The 27,638-nt window shown below is 41.2% G+C and overlaps 1 protein-coding gene across 6 annotated transcripts in view; it reads left to right on the plus strand.

Moving 5' to 3' along the window:
• Positions 1 to 27,638, plus strand: part of LOC111246484 (uncharacterized) — a 107,917-nt gene that overhangs the window by 4,481 nt on the left and 75,798 nt on the right. The gene's annotated exons all lie outside the window — the stretch shown is intronic.

A 27,638-nucleotide genomic window follows, 5' to 3' on the forward strand; every position in this document is an offset into this window, starting at 1 on the left:
GGTTGATATCCTATTGCCCCATTGTGCGATCTTTCTGATAGAGGTTGCCAGCGAATACAGGTTTTGGAGTAAGTTAGGAAATGCAGAGTCGCGGAGTTGACATACAACTATGGACCCCTTCTAGGCATTTTTAGGGTTTATCTTATTTAAATGCGATAGGGGTAGAAATTTTGAGGGTTTTGTGTGTACACGAACAATATTTTTTGTTAGTTGGTACTTCTATCTGCACTCATCTAGTCTGTTTCTTATATAAAGGGATCAGCTTGTGGCTCAATCACTCTAGGCATCAGATAGGGCCTATTGATAACTTTATGAAGTTACTAGAGTTTACTAAGCACCTATGTCGTACAAGAACATAATTGCTGTACGTTGAAATAGATATCATACAATACTAGAGAGTCATTAAATTTTTAACTGCCACAGCAGTTTCAACCGAGCTTGCGATAACCCGTAAAATGTTTACCAATTTGCTTTTAAATATTATGCCATTTTTGCTATCGCTTTAATATTTCTTTTTCATTTAACTTTAGCAAAAATTACTATATGGTGCTTCCCAATCATAGGACGCCTTATCTATAGACTTTTCTTTTCAAAAAAAGACCCATCAGAGAAATGCTCTCACGTTGCATAACGCAACTACGATACAAGTGGTGCTAAAGAAATCTTGTATTCATCAAATTTTTGCTTGAGTAACTTCAGCGTTTAAAATAAGCGATATCGGAGATTAATGTTTCGATTCGTCGAGGTAAAACTCGTTTGGTCTAGGTTGCAGTATTTCAACATGCTTGTGTAAAGGGAACCATTAATAGTTTAGTGTAACAAAACGGAAATAACTTGATAATTTATTCTCCTATAGTTGTGCACAAAACGTGTGTTGCTTCAACGTCTTCAATAGAATAAGGGTCCATGTATATGGAGTTTTATTTGTTTACCGGACTAGTCGTGCAAACTTACAAATCAACCGAGAAGGTGACTTTTAATACAGAACTCGTTGTCTTGCTGTTGTTGACAGCAAACGCTTCAAGTGGTCTGTAAGCTTAAGTTTCTAAGTTAAACTAAATTTTATTGGACCGAACACCAGCGCCCTCATAGAGCACACTCCGCGAATCACCGTACGACGGGTCCAACTGTTGCGATCTCCGGGGAACTGAAATGTTCGGATACTCGAACATTTTAGCTAGCCTATTGACGACATTTTCGTACGCACTCTTCATGAATGTTTAAAAGGCGGAAAACCAATACGGACCCAGTCGTTTCAGGCCTTTACACAAGATTGCGTTGGAAAGTGCCGCATGCTTATCGTGCAGTGCACAGAAGTCGTAAACGTTGAACCTTGGGACAACCCTTTTTGAAGAAAGGTCGCTGACTTGAACCTTCCCTTTCAAGTCTACGGCATTTTACGTGGATTCTTGCTAACACCATTTCGGCTGAATGCGGGACTCAGCTGCAACGCGAACTTATGACAAATACAGACGCACTAAAAATGGGTGAGCTTGTGCTTTTTCTTTTTCTCTATTGGTAAACATGCTATTCTCAAAGAAATACACTTAGGATCAAAGCCACATTAACTAGAACAAGTTTGCCTTCAGTGGCAAATGGAAAAGTTCATTCAGCACCCTGGTGTCGATAACACCTCTACCCTTTGGTTGCCGATTCACCCGCGCGATTCGTGTGTGTGTGTGCCTAAAAATCCCACGTTAATCCTTTTGAGTTAAATATTTGCCCAGATTTTATAATTTTCACCATCTTTCATAAAGTTGATAAACGAATAAAAGCACTTCGAGCTGTTAAATGCCAATATAAACTCGTTGACAGGAAGAAATTTCCAAAAAGAAAAAACTAACATTTTTTGTATCGTACAGCTGTGCATAAAGTAGTAACGATCAATGTTGAATATTGTCTATAAATAGTATCCACAAATGGCTTTGAATTGACATTTTGCGGATTTAATAATATTTTCAGACAATATTAAACCAGCCAGCTTCCATATCGAAAAAAGCAGGCCTGTTTTTTAAGCTGCTTAAACTCGTTGCCGAAATTGGGTACAGTGCATTTGCATATGACCCAGCCTTGATGTAAAACTGCAGTGTGAAGCGGCCTCTTATTAAAGCCCACTAAAATTTATCCCAAATAGACTAGCGGTCTTGAAATCAACTAAAGGCTAATGATTTACTATAGCGATTTTCGATAAAAGGGAACAAGTCATAGATTTGTATTAGCTCTTCTTCATTAGCTTTTTCATAAGCCCTTAAGTCCTATTTCACAACGTAAAGTTTGCGAAGAAGGTATTTCCAGAGAACGACGAACTCTGTATGGGTCGTAAACCTTCCTGGTATTAAAGTTGTCTGCTGCTGAAAGCACTGCTATTAGGAAAAGCTGCAGACGACGTGGTTTATGACAAGAACGGCTCTAGACGAATTTTACATTATGGCACAGCTTTTGGTGTTATGAATAAAATGTTATTGAAGGAAAGTCACAAAAAGTAGGCAACGACGACCCATTGTGAGGTGCCCTATTTGCAAATCGTACAATAGAAACTTAATAAGCTGCAAAACAAACCGTAGAAACATTTGAGTTTGTAGATGCTTGATCGTGTCTGCAAAGCTATTAACGTTGAGTAATCCTGCAATTGTATATTAATATATTGCCTTCTAGAGTTGCAAGTCTACAACCATCATCGCCATGTGCCGGTTGGCAGACATGTTCGCCTGCTAGACGGAAGTGAACGAAACATGGGGCGCTCAATTTCGAATCTAGGTGTAAACACATCTCGTCTCATGCTGGGGCTAGCCGCCTGAAATGATGTCTGTCAGCTTCAGTGTCGGGCGTAAAAGATGAAAAAACAATCAAATGTTGGTTGAGGATGTAGAAGTAAGATGGTGAGTGATGTACATTCGCTCTGCACACATGCATCAGTTTAGCCACTTAGACCCGCCCGATTAAATCAACGATGACAGCTTCTAAAATGCTTTCTAGATACTTGATCAATGCAGTTAACGCGAGAAGTAAACTACCGTAAGCAGTGTTTATCGATTATAGATTAGCGCTCGACACCGCCCCGGGCGATCAGCCATTCCAGAAGCTGCAAGGCAACGTCGGGATTGAACTGGGAATCTTTACTTGCTTGTAGACCTTCTCAAAGCAAATATTTTAATTCTAAGCGACGATGTTTGCAGACAACGAAAGTGTTCTGCAAGCATCGGGGTGTCCTTCCAACGATAGAACCTCAGCCCGCTTTTGTTCGTAATATTATTAGGCGACATCCCTGACATCTTGTGGCGTCATGATATCTAAGCTACCATGTACATTGACTACGTAATGCTTTATCCCAGGTTTGAAAGTTGGAAATAGAAGCGTTTAAGGCGCTGGGTATGATCTGCGAGAAGAACAAGCCATTGTTAGGTTTAGGAAGACAAACAAATGAAGTTCTGAACTTCACGATAAATTATCCAGTACCTCAATATATTAATATATATATATATATATATATATATATATATAATGCAGAACGGCGCTCTTTTCAGTCGTGCAACTACGGACGTAATATCGAGGTTTAGGTAACAGGGGGCACTCTAGCTGCTGTCTCGCCTAGGGAGCCAAGTGTTTTGCTATTATTTCTTAATTAATTCGGCTATTGCTGTGTTGCGTTTTCTTTATGTTTATAGATGGCGCTATCTTGAGAGATCGATTTGCAGAAAAGCTCATTACGTGACAGCTCTACAACCGAGTACAAAGCACACACGTTAAGAACAAAATATCACTCGCTAAGTGATCGAATCTACCATTGTCTTCTTTTAGCAGCTTCTGCTTGAAGACTGAGTGACTAGTTAACGGAGATTAGAAATGTGAAGGCTATGCAATATTACATAAGGGTAACTAGCGGCCCACCAGGACGCAAACGTTTTCTAGGGTATTGAAACTACTCGTATCAAATAGATTTACTTGTCGTCGTCTTAAAACATTTAAAGTCAGTTCTTGCAAGGTAGCTCAGGCTTGAATTTTAAAGGCAAAGTAATGTAGTAACTTTTTATAGAATATTTTCAACTAGTATAACGTATTTTCGCTAATTCTAGGTATTACAGCGGTGGATCTCCTTTTTCCCTAAAACGGTCACATGTCGCTTTCCAACGTTTCTAACTATTTGATACATCGTCTCGATAGCACCGTGCTGATAGCCTCTACTTCGTAAACAGCAGAGTAGACGACGGCGTTGGCTATTCGTCACGCATAAAACTTCTGTTTAGTCAGTTCGATCATAAGATTTTCATATTAGCTTAGTTCGTTCGAAAATCATACGGCTAGCAACAATTCTAAAGTACTACCTATTAAAATATATAAGAAATTTCTGTTTATGTAGCGGGTGGGCCGCTTCGTTTGGGCATTTTACTCCAATAAATTTTATACTGGTAAGTTGGCCCGTGCTCATGGATTAAACCAGTTTAGCCTGCCAATAAGCTCGCTAACAAAGCCTGGAACGTAACCGAGACCAAAATAAAGAAAGGGGACATTTGGACGTTGGTGTTTTAGATATACTGTTTATTTATTTCCTTTTTGTGTTTCACTTCTGGTAACTTCAACAAATGAGGCAGGGAGTAACATCCACCGAGTGAACTATGGCAATCACAGCATTGCTCGACTTTGGATTAAGAAAACAACATCTTTCCTAGTATGGATAAAAAAATAAATGACACAGATGTGAGTGTTTCAATGCAACGATCCTGTTGAAGAACGTAAGAGAAGTTTGTATCAGTTTAGAACTTTATCTCGCTTCATATGTGTAGATCTCCATGTGGACATACAAACACACAAACGGATGAAGCGCAGTTGTGTTTCTCAGTGAAAAATCGTTAGACGCCCGCCATTGCTGAACTTTACTTTTAACATCACTGTTCGAATCACCTAAAGGGAGACGCCTCTCATCAGTTTGCTTGTAATAATGTCAAAGCAAGATGTCTATGTATTGTCTAATACAGTATTAATATTCGTGTACGTTCAAGTGTATTTGGTTGTTGTTTTACACTTTTTTCTTGCTGCTAGCGACCGGCGGCAACGTAATGGCTTGTCATCGTCATCACCGCTTCATACAATGTAATGAGAGTATCACGTATTGTAGATTCGCTGTAGCGCCGTCTCGGTTCTGTCTACATTGACCGAACTTGGCGACAGATGATCCATCGAAATATATAGCATGAACGAGAAGCACGGCCGGTAGCAGCAGCAGCAGCAGCAGCTGCCGGTTGCCTACGTCAAAAGCCCAGCCGTTGACAACTGTGACGGCTGAAACAACCGGCGGTAAAGGTATTTTGTGATGACAGAGCTCTGGCGCGCACTTTGTGTTCTCCGTGCTGGCCGGTCGTGCGCACCGGTCAGTTTTTATAGCGACGCAGGGACGGCGACGCTCCTTCAAGAAGGCTCGCCGCACCAATCATCCCGTTAACACTCTTCGGGTCGCGGGGTACTAGGGACCGTTTGCGCTATGCTTTCCGCAACGCGAACGAAGAGGCAAGACACGAATGGTGGCGCTCGTGGTAGTTGTTGACGATTTGAATTTAAGTTATATCAGCTGCGTTAATTCATATCTATTTATTTATCGGGATACAAAGGGATAGAAAAAAGGCGGTCGGTCGGATGGAAAATAGATCGCACACACTGCATCGGTCAGGTAATGCTGTCTGCGAACGAAGGAGGGAAAATGAAAAGCGCGAAAGACTACCTGGCTTGATGAGGAAGGAGGTGGAAAGATGTAGACTGGCTGAACGTGATGAAACGGAAGATGAGAGGACTGCGTATGAATTAATGCGAGGGGATGACAATACTGCACTAATGTTAATTCAACGGTCAGACTATGACGAGTCAAACAGCGTGTGTCTGTTATTTGCTTCCTACAGTACATTCGGGTTTTAAATTTTCCTGATGTGGTAGAATTACGACGATTTGTCCTAGCGTTTTCATTGATGTTCCATTGTGGCTTCGTTGTATAGTTTTTGCCGTATAGTAAGTGACTTGACGTAAGAAGTTGGCTCGCGGTACAGTTGACGGCCTGAAAATTAACCTAGAGCTCGACTGGATGCGGTTAAAGTTTTTTTTTTTTTTCACAAGACTTTTTTACTGCTCTTATAATAGATTCACGGGCTATAGTTGAGTGTCTAATAATAGGGAGCCATTATTTCGGCACATGAAGTTTGCTCGGATGTTTGAGGCGTGAAAGTTTTAAGAGCAAAGTTATCGTTGTAACTTATATTCACAGAACAAGCAAAGTTTGATACACTTGGTGACCGCTAGTTGGGCTGGTCCCTGCTTTAGTATTTACATATATTACTAAGCCTAATCTCAATATCTACCTGAAGTCTATTTAAGATATACTTGTATTTCAAGGTGGCGAGGCAGACAAAGAGAACGTGTATTTTCTGTCGTGCGCATGAGATGCAGCTGTGGTACAATCGACATCGCCGATAGTTTGACATATTTTTGAAACGTTTCGATAAGATCTTTACTCTTTCGAGCTCATTCTGTGCTTTGACAATTCTCGTTACACAAGGCCCTTTTAGTAAAAGTCCGAGCTATTTTCTTTTTGTAGACCTACAGACGATTAACTTTCGTACGAAATATTTACATCGTGTACGATATACACGTGTGTATAAAGGTGTTTTACCGTATTAAATGAATATAGCTATAGTAATTATATTTAGGACGGTAACACTTCAGACTTGCATACGTTCTGCACTTACTGCTGCAGTACAAATTGTATTGGGCAACTTCAATAATTATAGTACAAAAAAACCGATACATTTAAGCTGCAACCTGTAAACGAGATGGACTAAACCTTGCTTAATATCCCTATCGATGCGGTCGCTGTTGCCGTTTGCTTTCATAGTTAGTTGTTTACTGTATGCGGAACGTACCGATCCGTTTCTTTTTGCCAATAGTGACAATGTTCTTGCCATACGACTCACTTGACAAATCACTTACGCTCGTATCTAATCGGATTATATGCAATCGAAAGAAAATGCAGTCTGCGTGCTTTGTTTAAACACATCTACAAACATTGACAAAGCCTACGATTCTTAATTGTTTCTAACTCAGTGGCATAGCTAGGCCTCCAGCTTACGCTGTCGATTTTTTTCAAGTTGTACAGGTAACGTGACTCATCGTATGATCTACCGCTTATTTTGCCACTCGCTCGCTCGCTCGCTCGCTGGCCGTTGGCGAAAACGCTTGTAGCGAAAACGTGGGCTTAGATTTCTTGGATGAGACTGCGCCGATTGGATGTATGGTCGTATTTGATTTGCGCTAGCTTAATATCGTATTGGTTCATCAGGCTATATAGACCAAAGGCATGTATTAGATCTTTCTTTATTTCAGATTACATACATATACTTTGTACCACTATATGCTCATTAGTTAGATTGTGTACGGGGTCTATCAGCCATGCTGGCATCGCTAGTTAGGGCAGAGCAACAGTGAGGAAAGTAATAACATCATAGTTACAATCAGACGACATGGTACTAGTGAATTTTTCTTCCATCATTTATAATATATTTGTTATTCTTGGTCTGCTACCGTGAGGGTACCGCTATACTACAATAGATAGTTATTTGTAACTCACAGTTTCTTCGATCCGTAATAACTACTGGAACCTACTGGATCACACCTACATAAACTAATTATAGCAAAATAAATGAGAGTGACCATGAATCAGTCGTCTGTTAGTAGATAACAAGGGAATCATTTCGAGCAAATCTCTCCTCTAGCCCTTCCGTAAACTGCTAGATTATTTCAAGACGAATCATTCATCTTGTCGATGAACGACTCGCTCTGGCTGGAGAGCATGTCCCGATTTAATTATGTAACAGCAAACGTAGGCCATACCGCATGTCGAGTGATATGCCGTCACCAAATATACTACTTTACGCCACGAGATAAATAGGGCCAGGACAACGAGTTCAGATTACGTGCACGGCTCTGCTGCTTGTTAGCGTGGTCAAGCGTACAGCTGCCACAGAAGAGATTCGCATCACCCGAGCCGTTCAGGCAGCTTACGATGGCCTATTCATTAGCCGTCTAAGAGGTCGCTTATCCCTTTCTTTTTTGTTTCCTTGTGTTCTTTTCGACGAGTCGTAGATTGTGATACAATATTAGTGCTCAATAAAATATTGGAGTCTAGGGTTCTACGAGCTATATGAGAACTGGTGTCATCTGGTTTTAATCGACTCCAATCAGCCATTGCCTGATCACCGAAGATATCGCATTCGTACGACACTGAAGGAAACGAGGGCGGCAATCATCGCTATTTTGCGTTGAGCCAGATACTCAAATCGTGATGACGGCGTAAAAAACTGACGGAGCCCTTCGATTGATTTTATGAAATCGAGCAAGAGCGAAGTACTTAGACAGCGAGCTATGGTCAATTCACTTTTTATCGTGTAGGTTCTGCGCGATCAGCGTCCATACGGTAGTTTGTAATTATGAGAGACAAAAATTCGTGAAGTTATAGCTAGCGAATTTTCTAAAAATTAAATCAATGACACAACGAATACGTCCACCAGCACTTTATGGAAGCTGTAATTAGTTTATATAATCGTATAATATTATTAACATGAAAGAAACAAATGGTTCTTACTTTTTCGTTCACAAGGGGATGTTTAACTTTCCTAAACTTCCTTAATGCAATTTAATAGAAACGTTTGGTTGCTAAAACATGAACGTATGTGAGCAGCTGCTCACCAGTGACACCACAGTTACTTAATGTTAGTTAGTTAACTGCTAGTCCTCGAATAAGAAGACACGACGACTTAGATACTCATATTAAGAAACACATTTACTTATTCTAACAGTATATTGAATAATAATAGTAGATCATTCGTGGCGCGTTGTACAGGACCAATCACTGGTCATCGTTACGTGTACCTTAACGTCGCTCTTGGCGACGTTTATTTATGACTCATTAGAGAATTTACGTTTTACTAGAAAAACGAAGTATTGACGATTACCTGGTTGCAACATTTGTGTTTCAACTGACAGGTTCCCTTAAGCCAACATTCATAAAAAAAAGTTGCTCGCAATGTTGATTGGTCTTAGTTGTGTGCGCATGCCATCTTATCATCTTTAAATCAAGCAGGCATGATTGGCGGTTTGTTTTTATTATTGTGTGTTTATCGTTCGCCATACAGCATACCTCTAGAATATATACACTGGGCATTGGTAGAGTTAACTCTAGACACAAAGTGGCCAATTTAACATGGCCTCTTGGGCCGTTTAGGAGGTATATTAGCTTCAAGTTGACGTCGTACTATAATGATACGTTTAAATTTCATGCTTATAATTGGATGATCTCTTCATTAAGCCAACATAACTAACTACTAACTTCTAGCCTGAAGCTCTGCTTTCGAAGATGACTTTTCTGTAAAAACGCACGCTATATATACATATATATGTTCATCTAATTCGTACAGTGAAACACATAATTGATAATTTTTCCATGATATTGCCCAATGTGCAGAGTTTTATTGCACTAGAGACGATAAATTAAGAAATTGTTTATCTTGAACGACCAATACATAGAGTAGCCGGATTAGCAGCTTATATGGAACTGCTAACGCCCGTCACGGCGGATCCATCAAGCCAGATCAGAAAACAAAGAAAGGATTACCCTTTATTCGCTACACGGTTATGTGGGTATGGTACCGCAAGCGCACGCACATAATACAATTCAACAAAACTGCAAAAATATAAGTTAGCAACTATTCGATGTGGCACGTGAGGGCCTGATGGCTTTTCTCTCACTTATTTTGGCTAGCAAATGAATTGCCAATTTCAAGTAAGTAAGCTTATATATGTGTGTGTGTACGCTGCCAAAAGCCGAGCTTTGACCCTTAGCTGGGGCTTTGTATTTTGGGAATTTAATGTATCCCTAGTGACTCTATTGTTTTGGCCTTTTGGAAATTTGCCAGCCACCGGTTGAAGCGTGTCAACACCATCGGAGGAATGTTATAATAATGAATGTAGTGTTTTAAAATAGAAAGCACTCACCAGACGCGGTATGGGACATCGTGAATAGGGATCGTGTATCGACTGAGTGAATACGGACGTATTCATCTAAGATCAGTCGATTTTCAATATTAAGTAAGTGGCAGCAAGGGCGGACATTTTATTCAGGAGTTTTACAATAAACTGCGCTAATTGTCTTCGAAGTTTCCGTATCTCTTTGACATGCCCCATGATTTTTTACGATCACGGCCTTCCAGTTCCAGCAACTAGGATAAAACAGTACAGTATCATGCACAATACGGTAATTATAACCTAGACCGAATAAAATCAATGGTTGGGCCAGTTAGCTGCTTATCTTCTTGAATACAGGATACAACGCATATCGGAATGGTCACATTTGGGACGGACTCCTCTACGCTCCCTATAGAGAAGCTTTAAAAGAATATTGATCATTTCGTTTCATATTATTTCTTCCAATTCAGTATTTCAATATGCATACTTATACACTGGCCCATTTCTTTACCACTTATTAACGTATTTTCTGCCCTTAGGCAAATACTCGTTAATCGTATTCTACTTGCATGGTGGAAAACGTCTCCAAAAAAAGTTATCTTTTTCTGAAACAAACAATGAAGGGGAGGCTGTCATCTACGAGCTGTGCATAACCTTCACCGCCAAATCCTCTTCCCATCTTTCCCAAGCCCCCGCCCGTCTTTTTCATCAACCAAAGTTAATGGACTGCCTGTGTGGCTTTGTCCTGTTTGGCCTATTCAGGCAATTGATGAACACGCGAAAAAAGAGAGAGTGAGGGCATACAAGCACCGAGAATGGACAGGAAAAGGTCGTTGAACCCAGTATCGCAGCAGCAGCAGCAGCAACCGCCGCCGTCCTTCGCTGCATCGTCTATCATATCGTGTCCACTTAGAACTGGTCTCGTTTAAGGCGGAATTACAATTCTAGGGAGCCTCAGCGTATCGTAACGCAACGTATCGCGTTCGCGTTGACAGCTTGAACTATTTGTGGTAGTGGTAGTGGCACCACGATGAAGCCGCACCTTTTTTCGTCCACCAGTCACCAATGCTGAAAGACGCCTGTCGCTGTCACACTGAGGGGAAGTAGTTGAAGCTGGATCGCAAGATCACTGGCTGTAGATATTGATGCTACTGTCGCTGTTTTTTCCAAAACAGCGATTGGTAATTCTTTTTGTGGTTCACTGATTTTTGCTGGTTGATTCTAATACTGTTGCTGCTGCTGCTGCTGCTCGTGCTTATTTCCGTTCCCTGAACGTTGTCCTATCCTTGCGTCAAGTCTTTCGCTTCATTAAAGAGATGAGACGACACAATATCACCATAAATCATTCAACATTTACTCACTATCGGCAGCTGCCACTGCATGTCTTCAACTAGAAGAGATTAGTTACCGCCTGAAACACTCTCGTATTTATACTGCCAGAACAGCCCCCTGTATATAGGATGAAAGCGCTAAAGTAAAGCATTGTATAGTATAAAGAGGAAGCGCAGCCGAGTAAAAACATTGAGAAGCACAAACAAGAAATGAAGGCGTTGTATTTAGGCTTACCAATAGAAGTACAGCTAGAGGGGGCGGGGGACGTTGACTGTTTGCCAGGTTACGTCTGTCAGGCCGGCGTTGAATGGTAGGGTAACGGCAGTGAGATAGGTCAAGCGTACTCACCAATCAACGACAACAAAATCAATCATGCCAACTATAATTAAGGCACAATAACGTTTGACGGCGAAGCCTCATGCCAAGGTTGAAAAACATGCTGTTTGCTTGTCTCCCAGAATCGTAAGCAGTAGCCTGTAGAAAAGAACGTACAGACTAATCTTGTGTGTCAGCTTATCTTTTACCCCTTAAAGAAATCATTTTTGTATATAAGCTAATACAGCGGGTCCAATTCTAGAGAAAGTACGGCCTAACCACTAGCCGACTCCGCTAGCATCAAACATAAATATTAAGAATAATGCGTTCAACTACAAGCATGATGTGGTTTCAAATAGCAACCGCCGTACAAGATACCGTAGACTTTTTTCTGTTTATTATAAAAGCTCAGAGAATTTTACAGTTTCTATGTCCATATACTCATAAGAATGGTCCCCAATTTCCATCATGATTCATTTTTGCCACTTACTACGGGTACTAATATTTAGGAACTCGGGGCAAATCTATTACATATCTCATTGCGTTGTGGACCTCGATAAATCATTAGCCCAATTTCTATCTGGGCGAATGTGGCAGTCATGTTTTCTCTACGAGTTTTTCGCTCTCAAAAATGCTACTAGCGGATTATTCATAGATTTGTTTTGTTTCATAGGTGAATTATATACATTAAAAGTAACCGCTTATAAATAGCGCTTGTTATAAAGATAAACAGAAAGTGCGCTCGACCTAGATGTTTTATGTACATTTAAGGGAACGGTGACGATTAGCCTACCTTATAGCCTTGCTCATTTCTAAAAAAAATCACAAGCAAAGCTTTGACTTAGGTTCCATTTCCACCAGAGTTGACAGCGATAATATAGGAGCAAGACTAAATAAAGCCTAGGAGGGTTGAAGAGGCTCTAATTCACTGAGAATATCTTGCTAAAAATATTTAGAATGAGAATTAACTCTCCAATAAAAACGCTTGCCGACTTACATTGCTACTGGTTGAGTAAAAAATTATCCATATATCTATATTATGCCCATGAAGTTTAGTGGCCAGTTAACATAATGCACTTCTGCAGGCAGGACATCAGTTCTACAAGTGTCCTACACAACGTTTTAGCTCTATTGTGGCGCAAAGTCATTCCCAGTTCATCTACGAAGCAAAATAAACAGGTAAACAATCTATCTAGAGCTTCCTAGATGTGAAACATTTGTCACTCAGGTTTTATACTCGTGTTTTCTGAACAGTACATGCCCTTCGCCTGACACTTTCCATATGTCTGTATGAGAACTAGACTATCTTTTTCCTATTATAGTTCAGATATATGGCCAAACGTTAAATAAGCATCCGGTCCACATTATAGTTAAAGTAACCGTGATCATAATAGCATGTACATTTGTACGTAGTGTGAGGTCAAAAATTACAACAGTATTGTATATTCTTGCTTACTACATTACTAGGAGCACGTTTGTCGCGTTGGATCTAAATTGAGAAATAAGAAAGGAAGTTCTAAGTAGCGACGTTACCTCATTTTAGACATAGGTAGCGCATTGGGACATTGAAGGACGACACCGACAATAGCAACTGTACACGATAGAGTCGTCTGCTGTCGTTAATGACTTCTAGTCGCTAGTGAGAAACAGAGGGGTTTAGATGGAGATCAAATAAAAAGAGCCAAGTTTACAAACTATAGCCATAATGCAGTAGCAGAAGCAAGTATAGCTACCACGGTCTCTAACGTTGAGGCAGCCACAGCTACTTCTAGTTACCATCACTACTGGGAGCGTCGTTCGTTCGTCGCCCCCATCATCAACGAGGTCGCTGTCCTCGGCGGCGACGCCCGGGCTGTTTTTGGTAACGGCCATGTTATCATCTTTTGGCTTCATAAAAATCAGCCCTTTTCCGGTTTTCCCGTTGCCCCGCAACGACCATAGCCACCCCTCTTTTTGACCCTATTAAGGTTTCCTCTAGCCTGTTCTTAAGGTTCCAGGCATGAGATGTTCACCAACTCTGTGTTTCCGAGTAGCACGAACGAAGCAGGCGTGCAACGGCCCTCTGGCGGCAGTGCGCTTGCTTTTGATGAAAATAATTTTGCCATAAAGACTCGCTCGAGTTGGGACGGCCTGACGAAACTTCAGTGACCTGCTGGATGTGGGCATGGGAATTCATGGCCTGAAAAGTCTCTTATATCCTTTTATTTTGCTAGTCTCCCTCTTTCGGACCAGCGATCTCTTCTGACCATTGACCCCTCTGGTCACCCTTTGAACAAAAATAAAAGGCCTTGTCGACGGCATTGACCCGCCAACGAGTTCCTCATATTTCTCGCAATTAAACGCGTACAGACATACATACATATCGTAGTAGTTGTTAGTGTCGTTGCTGGTTCGCAGGCTCAAAATATGTCTGAGCTTCAGGCACCGTTGCGTCGTCCCGAAGTTCAAGCTTCTGGGTCGAAGGTTAGGCATCTGTTGTAACTATTCGATCATATTTAGATGCCGATGAATATTTTTGCATCATACGTAGAAGAAAAACATGTTATGTTAACGCCAAGTAACTATTCATCGTACGTTGAGAGAGAGTTCTTTGAGCTATAGTTTACTGTGTGGCAAGCTCTTGAATAACTGAAGGTGGAATAAGCTCGGTCGACGTATTCTCCAGAAAGGTTTGAACGTACTGAATATGCTGAATCAAAAAAACTCGTCAAATCAGTAGGCGAAATAGGTTCAAGTTCTTAAAAAAGGAGTCAATGTCAGCACTGTTAAGTCTAGATAGGATAAAAGTTTCGCCTATATTGTACTTAATAACAGCAATAGGAAATTACCACATGTTGCATTTGTATTTAGACCAGTGTTGAACTTTATCGCTTTTCAGCAATTGCTTCTACCTAACACGATTTGATAGAAGACGGACTGTTTCCAATACAAGTCCATTTACTTCACTTACTACTAGCTGACTGGGGACAGCATACACAAAGACAGAGTCCATTGTATGTTTTGACAACTTCGGCCGCGATAAAATGAGATTTGACCATTTAGAATTTACTGTTCCTGTTGCGTTTTTTTTTCTCTCGTGAATAGCCTCTACACAATCAACCGAGCCGCGATAGATACTGACCCTACTGAACAAAAATCTGGCTTCTCTCGATGCGACCACAGAGAACAATATAATAACGTTTCTAATGGCACGACGATATCGGTGTGCTAGCTACTACAGTAGCATTTCGGAAAAATTCAACCGTTTAGTCACACAAGAAAAATAATACCACGAAGAAATACGACAACGAAAGATGTCAAGTTAGTGCACGACGATACTGCTGACTCGAAAACAGTGTACTTAATGCATGTTTGGTGCCGAAGATGCGATAGGGACGAGCGGGAAAATAGAAGGTGAGGGGTTTAATGGGTATGCTAGGAGGAACGACTTTAATGACGACTGCAATGATTTCAAGTCAGAAGAAGAGTACAACGGGGAATCGGGCAAAAAAAAGTTGCAATCGGCTTCACAACTGTTACGTGGGCGGGCAGGTAAAGCCATCATCCGATCACATATCCTTACTTTCGTATAGATAGAGTACTACTTCTGTTGCCACAGCTGCTTTTTGCCTGCTACGGTGTAACTTTGTTGGCTTCGGCTAATGCCGACACATATATTGCAGCGAATTCTGACGTCAGTGACCCGATACGATAGTTGCGAACTCAAAGAAGGCTAGCTTCAAAACACTCATAGTAATGAAAGTATTAGAAGCGGAAGTCTGTAGGTAGATAGACTACTAGTAAAGTTATGGAGAAGCAAATGTAGCAGTAAAAATAGCTGAAAAAGTTTTTGCATGTTTTCGTGCCGTCGTCTCCTTCGTCATCGATGTATATACCATGCTCCCCTACGCAAGCGCCGCCGCTCCTCAGAAAAAGAGAAGAGTAGAAGCAGAACGTGAACAGAGCACCCGTGTCAGTGGCATGCGTAGTCTGGCTTGGCCTGACTTGCTCTTGTCTAGCCTAGAAAGCGATGGTGGTCGATGCGGTGGCAGCCACGGCTGGTGCTGCCGCAACTGCCGGAGTCAACGACCTCAGTCGGCCCTGACAGGCTGCAAGGGACTGCAGCGGCCTTTCCTAACACAAACTTACAGTCAAAGAAGGCTCAGACACGCTTAGTCAGACACAGATAGACGAGGACGTCCACACAACCGGCGCCCACATAACCAACAAGCGTGCCAGCTAGTAGCTAGTCTACAAGAGCATCGTCTCTAAGAGAGCGACGGCAGCGGCGGGAAACAATGACGCAAAGGAGGCGGAGGAGGAAGAGGACAAAGAGGCCGAGGGAAAGGACACAGGAACAGCGATCCCGGATTTACGGTTGGAGATCGGTGGACCTTTGAGAACATCGACGAAGAGGATGACTGAACCAGAAAGCGATTGGACAGGGGGAATACGCTTTTGTACGTCCTTTCTCACACTTTCTTCGTCCATCTTTCTCACACACAGACAGAGACAGGCGCTTCGCCGGTTATCGGGGAAACCCGGGCGGACGTTTTCGCGGGAAGAGGGAAGCTGTCGTCTCCATGACACGGCCGAGAAAAAAAGACCACAGCTGAAAGGAGCTAAGACCAAAAGAGATCGTTATAGAGGGTTACTGAGGGAAGATCGACAGGGATTGGGAAGCCTGATAGTCGGTGGCAGCTATCGACGTCGGAAGGGAATGCCCGAGGAGACGTTGGAATACTCTTCAGGCCGTATTCAGCAGCAAATAGATGGAATAGGCTATTCGAAAGCACAAATCTACCCTTTAGTGCCGTTGCCACCCTCTTGCCTCCTTAGACGGCGCAATCGTAGAACAGCGAGTGATGGAGGCGTTCATGGTACGAGTAAGCAGAGCTTCTGCTCGAGTGTGGCTTGCCGCCTTCGTTTCCCTGGTTGTACAAGTGCACACCCAAGAAAGCTAGCAGCACTCTCTACGAAAAGCTGAGGTACTCCCTCAAGTCTTTTTGGGATCTGTATGGTTGCGTGCCAGTGGCAGCAGACCCATGAACTCTGCCATGGCGTAAAAGGTAGCCAGCTGGGTTTGTCCTGGTCGGGCTTGCCCTGTGAGGCTCTTTCACTAAAGGCAAGAAATTTTTGACAGGCAACCGTCACGACGCCTGGGGACATCACCCAAGCGCCAGCTGAAGGAAGAGCGAAGCGGTAAAACGCTGAAAGAGAAGAGGGGGGATAAGTAGCAAAGGCAAAACCGAGAGACGAAAGCCTTGCCAGTCATGCATAGTGTATTCTTGTGCTCTTAATGGTATACAGTAGCGCGGCGAACATAGCAATATGCAACAGCATCACGTGCGTTGAGAGAAAGGAAAGAGGAAGGCCGACAAAATGATACGGAACGGATGCGAGAAGTCAGCGAAAGATGTGTCATGTGGCTCAACGTGGTGAGTCCTTTTTCAGGTGCAAGTTATGAAACCTAGTGAGGAATTAGGAGGAAATATCAGACACTGGAAGTTAACCTGCACGGGGAACTATTCGAAAGAGCGAAAACATCACGGCACTGAAAAAATAGTAGGATAACGTTCCAAAGGTAGGCACGCGCAAGCTTGGCTAAAAAAATGTACTTTGCAAATCGATACTAGGCTACATAGATACCCGTATAAAATAAGAAGTGCGATATGTCACTGTATGCAACGAAAAAGTTTATGCCGTTTCTTAATCAAATGTGTAATAATAAGCTGTAATAAAACAGTAGATTGATTAACATATGCTCTGATGACTACTAGTAAGACTCAATAATTGTCTACTATATATATATATATATATACAGAGCAATCAGGGCGTTACTTCTATCGAATAGCGAGTGTCCTTGATGACGCAATTGGCCTCAAGGAAACTGCTCACCTCGAGCAGCCAGCTGCGTGTACTGCATCACCGCTGCTGCCTTGTTGACCCGTGTGTCCTTTTTTCCCACTAAGTAGGCTTCCGACGTTTTCCAAGCTGAGAGACTAAAACGAGCATTCGGGGTTTCCCGAATATATAAGAAAACAACCCTGTCGTGTGCCATTGGGTGGCGATATCTGCAGCACAAACTAGCGAAGCAATACAGGGCAATGTCCGCAGAATGCACCAAGATTGCAACGGATACGTTTCCGCGCTCGAGAAGGGCTGGATATGGGAATGCAAAGAATATTGTATATTTATGAGATAACAATAAGTATAGGGGCGGCAACAGAGGGTCAATCGTCTATAATATTGATTACGTGAGGTCGCAGACTGTACTCACTATTATATATTAACTTTGTGTTCAAGATCTAATTATCTAAGTTATGATCTATTCGTTAATTTACTCGATGCCTAAGCTACCTCGTCAAGCCGTAGAGCTTTTTGGTTACCCCAGTATGGTGCTAGCCGAAAATATGAGAAAATTACTTTTGGCCATAGCCAAACTAGCCAGTCTGTTAACATTGAAATATAAATATGATGATTTTAAAATGGGTGCAGTCTCTCACCAAACCGGATATTTTTTACTAACCAATCTATGATATTTCATTGCAATAATTTATAGTAGCGGTTTTATATATCTAAAAGCTGAAACAGCTATTCCTTTAAATGGTCCACCTGAATTTGTTTTTTGATAGTGCAAGCCGGCATCAGGTCGTCGTTCTCGTTTCGTCAGACACCTACATTAAAGAACATATTTAACTGAATTCAACTGACAAATAGTAGATAGTATATGATTTTTTTTTTCTATGCGTCTTTACAAGAGTCTTTTGTACTTTTAAAGCTTGACAGCTAGAAATCTGTTGATACGAACCTATACTGTATGAAATCCTGGGGATATCTGTAAAATCAAGGATAAATCAAATTCACCTATCGATTTATGCCTAGGGTTTCGTATGCAGTAGATCGAAGAGAGCCTTGAATTGCTTCGCTGCGACCTAATACGGAACACCGCTTCATATTATCTTACCCATATTTATGTCTAGACCTTTAACGATATGAAATATACACTCCGATTCGCAAGGTTTTACTTTATTAACACAAATTAACACAATAAACTAACGGTAACAACAAAAAGAGTGAATATTAAACTATTGAAAGTCAATGTAACAGTATGATACATCGCTCACACATCGCTCTATACATAACGTTAGTATTTGAATTGTAACCGCACGATAGTTGACCACGTAAAAGGGCTAATTTAATTACAGAGGCAAACACAAAGTTTTGCGGACGAAATATTAGATAGCGTTGACAAGCCCGATAGACGAATCACCATGTATTTATATTGACAACGTATTCAAACAAGTTGTATCCAAGTTGCTCGTAGGTGGCATTATAGTCTCTATTTATGCGTATTCCGAGGGCATTTCGAAATGATTATACAAAAAGCCCCCTTTTTTATTTGAGCCCGACGCCACGTGTGAAAGGTCAACCGGCTAGCAGTCATTATCTTGTCCGTTAGTCGTTAATAATCATCCAAATCCGCTCAAGGCAATAGATGACTCTCATCATTTTGTTATTCAATAGTACTTTATGTAAATAATTGAATTTGATTCTACTATTCGGATGGACTATAAGGTAAATATAGACATGTGGTTACGAAAATCATGCCTTGAGCCTATATGTAATTTTCCGCTTCAAACACTATAGATACAATAGTATAGAGGTGATGTTGAGGATATTAAAGTAGAGGCAATAACTTTATATGTCTCAGTCCAGTCGATGAGACGAGATCATGTCACATTAGACGGAATAAACTCTTCTTTTTTGGGCAGTTATTGCTATGTTAAATGGATTTAATATTTCACATACATTTAAACATGTAGGCTGGTCGGTTACTTGGATTCCACTCTTCTAGACGTGAGAACAAAAATTTTGACGAAATTTTCGGCACGGCCTGAAAAGCTCTGGACTATTTCGCATTCCCTCCTCATCGCATCGTCCTGCTGTTACAGTACGGCCGGCCTTTTTTGAGGTACGGAAGCGCAAAAGCCCTTATCGATAAATAGGATAGAAGAACTTTCTCAGCAGAAGTAGCTTCTGTATGCAAGGACAGATGCAGCCGCTACCCGATTTGAGCGAAGCAAGATCTGGTGTTCCCTTCCAATAATTTTCCACGTCTAATACGGCCTCACTGCATTTACTTAATGTAGCACGATAACGATATGCTTGACTGTTATTACTGTTATTCGGCACTACGTATTAAACTTCCCTCGGCTATCTTGCAGGCAAAAAAATTTAAATTAACTTACTAACAACGTACCATTCGTAGACGGTAACTATTTAAATCAGGTCTTTGGCTTTTTCAAGACTATAAGCTGATTGATTGTCATCAGAAGCTAATAGGTTAAAAATAAAAATTTAGTGGTTCAGTCCCTGCTTTTCGAAGGTGAGTGTATATAGAATTCACTGAAGATGAGCTGTCTGCCTATATTTTAATAACGGTAGAAAGCTACGAAGGAGGCGACTTCTTCTCGAAATCTTCAACAGAAAACAATTTGTCTTGGTTACAGAAGCTCTTGGACAAAACGAGAGTAGGGACAGTGCGGTCCCTGCAGGTTCAATATACGGTCCCTCAAAGCATACGCTATGAAGTTGTAGCAAGAATACTAAAGATGAAGAAACAAAATAGAGTTTAGGAAAAATGAAAACGTCTGTAGTGCCTGGAGCACTGACGAGAAATTTGCGCCGTTTACTAAAAAGGTTTTATTAAAAAGAAATAACGCCAAACCGGTGTGGAGGTAATCGAATAGGTTTTAACAAAACTTTAACGAAACAGATGTTGAGAACATTTGTTGTTTCGAGATAATGTCTGAAAAAACGATCAGTGTTGTAAAATATGCACCAATCTTACGGATGTGGAAATGAAGCGACAACGGACACCGCAAGGGTCCGAATTCGGTGATAGCCTCAGCCTCTATATCCTTCAGAAATACGTTTGTATGATTTTAGTTGCTTTTATATTCTAAATAGGGCGAAAAATTATATAGGTTATCTTCTCATCGATCTCCTTAAATAAGCCATGGTTAGTGAGACTAGATATTCTCATGCATATCACAAGAACACAACTTTTGAGAAGCTTCAAAGCGCTGGCTTCAAAGTGTGAATAGAGCGGATTTATCTAAGATATACCAAAATATTATCGTTATGTTACCTTTTATGGTCTAAAATTCATTGAAATTTTTTGGTCCCGCTAAATAGTCCCGACCAATTTAACGCACATCCAACGTCCAACTTGTAATCTTTTCAAAGGGCTAGCTAATCGACGTTTATTTATTTGAGGCTTCCACTAATGTCCATTGTTCTGGTATGACTTCATGAAACTTCAGTGGTCGACCGAGTTGAATCGCTTCGACCGTATCGGAAATACGAAATTACATCAAGTTTTGAGAAGTGCTATCGTGTAAAACCTGCCTGATCTACGCAAAAATTGAAAAGCAGTAAGCGGCGGTGTCTAAAGCAAAGAGCAGTATGAACCTTGCGAAAAGAAGTTAGAAGATTCACATCAGCTAAATCCAGGCCAGAACAGCCTCTTTTGGTCGCAGGCGCCGCGGATGCACATCCTTCTGCTCATCTTACACAGTGATCTATTCCGTCTTGCTTCCTCTAAACAATCGTCGTTTGTGGAATGTATTTATAGAACTTCCTTATTATAAATAGAGTGCAGAAAGGCCCAATCGCGGTCACAGACGGTCACACCAAAGTCATTCAAGTACGTGCTTGACCCTGTGAAAGCTCCATATAGATTTCAAGTAGAAAACACCTGTCTATGGGCCATATTTCCATCGTAATGATGCGTCCATTAATCGATTCTTTCTATTAACGTCGCCTGCGTAACGAACATTGATGTGTTTGACAGTTATAGTCTGCGCTGTCAAAACAAGCTCGTTAACGCCTCGTAAAATGTATAGAGTTTTAGCCTTGTCGTTGTTGCTAAACCAAGCCGATCATTGACATCTTCGGTTCGCTATATCTCTACGTTTCGAGTTTTACGTCTAGTATCGTTAGGCGTTCGCCTGAGGTGTCCCGAAGATTAGCAGGCAAATACCTTATTCATCATGGCGACTGGCTCGCTACGTCTGACTATCACGGTCGATCAAACCACAGTAGTAGTAGTACACGACCGTTCTGTTTGACTGCCGCTGAATAGGCCCACGTCTAATCGCTATACTTCAATTTAAGTTTAATTATTCATCGCTCAATGATGTGTCTGCTTTTCATAGACAGTGAATCGATGCCGCGCAAGGAACAACGCGTACGGCGTTTACTACGTAACACACTTTCAGATCTCCCCATTAGTTCAGAAATGTTGTTGTTATTATCGATCACGACGTCTTTTCGCTTCCGACGCCTTACAAGTTCACTTGTCATCCCAATCTTCAAATCTATGTATATATAAAACTAAATCAAAGCTATATTTAGCCTTTCCAGGAGTGGCTCGAGCACGGGATGAAGCAATCGAATTTTGACAATGGTGTCCATCGCTATTGCTCGTACGCTTATACTGTACTGTACTAATATTTATGCCTATTCCTATGTCAGCTGACAGGCCAGTGCCATTAGATACATGTAGGTGCATGTATGTATTATTTGTTTTACATGATTATTTAAGTCAGTATTGCATTTCTTGTGCCAAAAAATTATTGACAATCACAATATTTCAGTAATTTACGTAGTTGTCATAGAGATCAGGGATCAATGCCGCAAACTTCTTTATACGTACTCTGCGCTCGTTCGAGAACACGAATGGGTTTTTTCACGCGAGGTCGTCAAACTTCAAAACAAGACGGGCACTTAACAACGACAAGACCTTTTAAATGTTACTATAGAGTTCAAGGTTTTCTGTTATAGGGCATCTAAAATTAAGCCAGCGGCAAGCGATGCTGATCTGACTATATGGTATGAGTAGTGATTGATCATGCGTCAGTCGCAACACTTAGATCTCTCATAGAACTAATTACATAAAATTATTACCAACGATCTTAAAAATTGACGGATTTTCTGGACGAAAGCATGCATGAGGCGAATTTGTCGACCTTGGGCCTCCATTTTTCTTTCCACTAACGTACAGCAAACGTCCTCACAAATTCTCCCGAAGAAACAAGGCCCCATCAAATGAGAAGTAAAGAATTTCCATCCCAACCTAAAATGGGAGCCGCTGCAAGTTAGAAGTTAGCACATTAGCCCGCTTGGAACTTTTTTGCTGCATGTAATGTATGGCATAATTACGTCGTTTTCTAAGAAAGGCTGAACTTTTTATAACGAGTATATGGAAGAGAACGTTCCACCCAACATTTTACTCTTTTAATTTGTTATTGCGTAGGACCTCAGAAAATAATAATAATAATAATAAAAGATTAATGCCGAAACCGTTACCTAGATCTCTCACAGAATTGATTACAGTGTTGCATCATTGAAATTGTACTCAAACTGTTTGAGAACACATAAAACTGCGTGGGGCGTTGGATAACCGTGTCATTGGCTGACCCAACACAGACGTAGCGCCCGAAGATCGCTCAGATCATAAACGACCGCTATCGCTGTTTGAAAGCTTCTAGAACTCTAGGTACCACTAAAACGTTTATGATTAACGACAGCAGAGAAAATATCCTTTTACGTCAAAAATAATAGCACTAGAGAGGAGGAGAGATCTGAAGAGAATCTCAACGGCACACCCGACTGGCACGCTCTTCTACGACGGAGGGTACATTATTAAATCTGGCCCAAAAACTGTGACTTGTCAAATGGCCTCGATCCGACTCTGCGATGAAGCTCTACTGAACTTCTACATAGTTCATTATGTTTCCCAATTAAGTTGACCATGACTAACGCGTCAATACACGCAATCGTATTTTTTAGCGGTTGCTTTTGATTTACTGTCTGCAAACCTATATATTTCAGTATCAAAAAGATGTCCTAATTTTAAAGATGCCACAACATGAACAAATATATTTGTTAAACTAATTACTCACATAAGACTTAACAAGATGGCGTTTTGTAGAAGACAATGTGAATCCATTTAGGGATGGAATCGCATACAGGGCGGAAGTTTTCAAGTTTGCGTGTGGTAACATAGTTAGAGACTCAAAGTTTATCATAATTTAAATACTTTTCCCCTGTCGGGGCGCTATGGAACAAAAATATGAACCCGAAAAAGCTGCGTAGTACTTTAGCTTTAACTTAATCAAGGGCTGGAGAATCATTATCATCTATTTCTAAAGTAGTTGTGGCCTCTTCACGGCCTCTTCGGCGAATTGCGCAGTGAAGAAAGTTTTCAAGCCCTTAAAAAAAATTGACTGCTGATTAATAATTCGAAATCGATAAGGGAAAACGTTTTCTATAATTCTGACCTGAAGAAGTGGGAAATTACCTACAATCAAAATGTAAAGGATCAACGTGTTTTTGCGCCTTGATGTGGCGAAACATACTGGTACGAGTGAGGGCAAATGTAATGGTACTATGTCACAAAGCCGGTTAAGTAGTTCGAAGACTTCTCAGGCCGCAACAGACCTTTATCAGGCATCGAACACATGATAGCATGCAAAACGCAGGACACCATAACTGGTATAGACAACTACGATGTTCCATTTGGTCTTAATCGACAAACATTTCAAAGCGTTGAAAATCTTTTTTGGACAGGACTCAATAAGGTTTGCCGAGAGATAGTTCTATGTGAGAAATATTGTAGTATTACCATGCAATTGTAGTGATATTAATACGGCAAATGATTCTGCGTTTAAAGTCATTGCGACTTTTCAATGATAGCTCAGTTTCCCGATCACTATTGCTAGTTAGTGAGTCTGTTTCAGGATACCTAGGAGCATACTGTGGCTACCGAGATTCACACGACTGACTAGCACGACCATGGTAAGATCCCTCCCTTATTTCTGAAACTCTGTAAGGAAAAACGATAACTTGGCGTGTAACTAAATACGCTTAGTATTGGATAACTAGTATAAAGATAGGTTTATGATAGATTCATTTGAAAGATTAAGGAATTGGCAAGTTTAACGTCCAACGACATTCGTCGCCTTTTATAGCTGTGATCATCGCAGTAACTACCACGGTGCATTACCTCACCCTTTCAGATAATCATTGAGACAAACGGTGAGTTCTTCTCTGGAGACACGCACGCGTAGATGCGTTTGAATGGTTGTTGATGCGGTTTGGTAGAAAAGTGCCTCGGGTCGTGCTAAAGACTGCTGCTTTATAGACAAACTTGAATAAGAAATCAAGACCGCCAAGCGAAATCACAGAGATACTTGATGATGGATAAATTTTTACAAGTAAACATGACATTGACGGATCCTACCCGCAGCATGACTTCAACGTTTATCTGTGACATCGAATGCAAATGGCCGCCGGCTAGTTTCTTGTTTCGGATGTACACAAATTAACTCGAGCAAGATATGTTCTTCATCCGAAAAGACCGCTTTTTCAAGGGCGACCGTTCTTTGTCGAATCACTCGAAATGACGATAGAAGTGTTCGACCCATACATTGTTACCAGTATCGAGTGCTCATGAAGATTTTTCGGAGCACCCATTTCATTGCCAGTGTCGCCTTTTGTATAGTGAACAAGCTGGCCCTACAAAAGAGCACAGGCCGCCTTGAAGCGCAATTGCAAGAACCTATGGGGCCGATCATTTGCGTTACGGTTGTTGCTAAGTGATTCCTTGCTTTCGTCCATTTTTCTAAACAGATCTCAATGGACGTAGTTTGGTTGTATAACTCTCTAAAGCAGATATTTCACCCATCTCTTAAATTATCGATCCGTTCCTATAGCTATTAGCATTCGCATTCCACGGGTTTTTTTTTCTGTTCTACAGAGAGGATGCAGATCTACACAGCCGTCTTCTAAAACTGATCTAAGCAGTCGTCCACGTTTTCGCTCAGTTAGATAATTTGGCCGAGTCTGTTTCGTGGACGAAATCCCTTGGGAACCTTAGCAGAATACTATGTAGCTTATCGTAGAATAGGGCAACATGGGCAAATATGTGAAATTTCTTTCGAGTTTAACGAGCCATTATGTCACTGCAAGTACACGCGTGTTTTCGTCGCGAAGATGTCGCGACTTCAAGCGAGCCACGGGTCCAATTTCTAGTAAAAGCGAGTTAATGGGGAAAAGGAAGTTAATAGATTGCCATACGTAGTTCCGCATAGCGCGCGCATCTAAGTTGTTCTATAGGTATTGGTAACTTCCCCTTAGCCTTGGCACGCTGCGGGAAGCTTAAAGAAAGAAGATTTATGTAGAAACAGAATATCCCATACATCGTTTAAGTTTTAATCGAATTAGCTCAAATTCTGATACAGCATGTGCCAGTTTCGCTTAAAAACACATACGCTAATGTAAGCTTTAAGTATCACTTTATAATTATTTCGTTGGCGTATGGGTATCACTTATCTATAAAAACGAATCTTGGTTAACTGGATGCTTTCAACGCTCTAACTCTCAGACCGGTGAAGGAAAGTAGCTCTTATGTATACATGAGCTTGCGAAGTTTTTTTGTATTGGACTGTCTAGTATTCTGTATATCTATATAGACTGTAGTGTTGACTTTGCAGTAGGGCCCAGTAAATATAGCCGAACAAATAGATAGCAAATTCAACAGCCTGCCGCACCCCGCACTCGATTGTTATGTAAATAATGAAGGATCATTATCACTTTCCGAACAGTCGAACGCTTTGCTGTGTCCTTTTATTTATCGGTATACCCCAGGTAGCGAGGTAGGCAAGCAGCCAAGTACGACTATCCATGAGCTACAAATAACAGAAAAATGTCTACAGGGAAAGAAGGCAAGAGTACCTTTTGTTACCGATTCAGAAGTTCACGTAAAGGCCCTGCCATGCTGACAGTTGCGACAGTGGCGCCCGATAGTGACATCGCGTCGACCATTGAATTTAATTGTCATTGTGAATAGGAGACGAATTGAGGATGCCTTAAATGAAGGTTCGATTGGTAAACAGGAACTGACGTATTGTCTCTGCAGAGAGTGCTATTTTCAGATATTTCTCAACCTGATCGTTAGCATTCTGTATTGAGGCACAAGGCAAAATTGCTTTACTGATATATTTGGTTCATGTAATCGATTAAAGTTCGTTTTACGATATAGACTAAAAAAGAAGTGATAAGCTTTTTGGCAGTAATTTATGAGCAGTGTTGCTCGCATATAACAAAACAAAGGATCATCTTAATTTTATTATTTCTATAACGTTTTCCCTGCCCAGACATTTATGATTTGGATTTCGGTACAAAACCGCTGAGATGGCTAGATTTATGTGGGGCTTGTTCAAGCAAATACGTAAGGCAGCGCTGTCCTATCATAAGGCGTTCACCCGTGAAGAACGCATTGGTGCGCTCACAGATGACAAGGGCGATCGTTTTCGGCTACATGCCACATGCTGCACAGCCCTCGAGTGGGAAAGATAGACGTGTTTCAAATTGGGCGCACTCCGGCAGAGTGCAGAATCACGAAAAAGACAACTTTGACTCTGTTGTTAAGCGAGACAACTACACATTTCTCCGGATCGGATTTGACGTGGGCCGCGTGTTAACACTAAGCACAAATTTTCATCGAAAAACAAAAACAGGCATGTTAAAGAGAGTCTACTCAGTGGAGAGTTTTCGCTTGCCTCGGAAGACGGTTTCGTGTACTGCCGTATATCAATGGTTGGCCGTGCTAAAGATTATAAATAGAAACAAGAGTACCATGGTGCAGAGGTCGAGTATGGCCATAAAATTAACAGAGTTTAGACGTTTTCGTAGAACTTCTTCTGCTACCTAAGCGCCCTACTTATAGTCGTAAGCTGTTTTTGCAGGCCAGCAGTTTCATTATTATTTCTTTAGCTTACTTGCAAAAAGAATGCCAGCGAAATCGCAAGCACTTATTGTTGGCTCCGAACGTAAGATAACTGAGTTGTTGGATTCCACAAAAGCATGTCCTCGTCGCTCGTTCCGTGGCGTTACTACTATTCACTGGATAGTATCCAGTAAATAATCTATTATAAACACAT

Source organism: Varroa destructor, unplaced genomic scaffold (genome assembly GCF_002443255.2).
Source record: "Varroa destructor unplaced genomic scaffold, Vdes_3.0 BEIS01000003.1, whole genome shotgun sequence".
NCBI classification, from domain to species: domain Eukaryota; kingdom Metazoa; phylum Arthropoda; class Arachnida; order Mesostigmata; family Varroidae; genus Varroa; species Varroa destructor.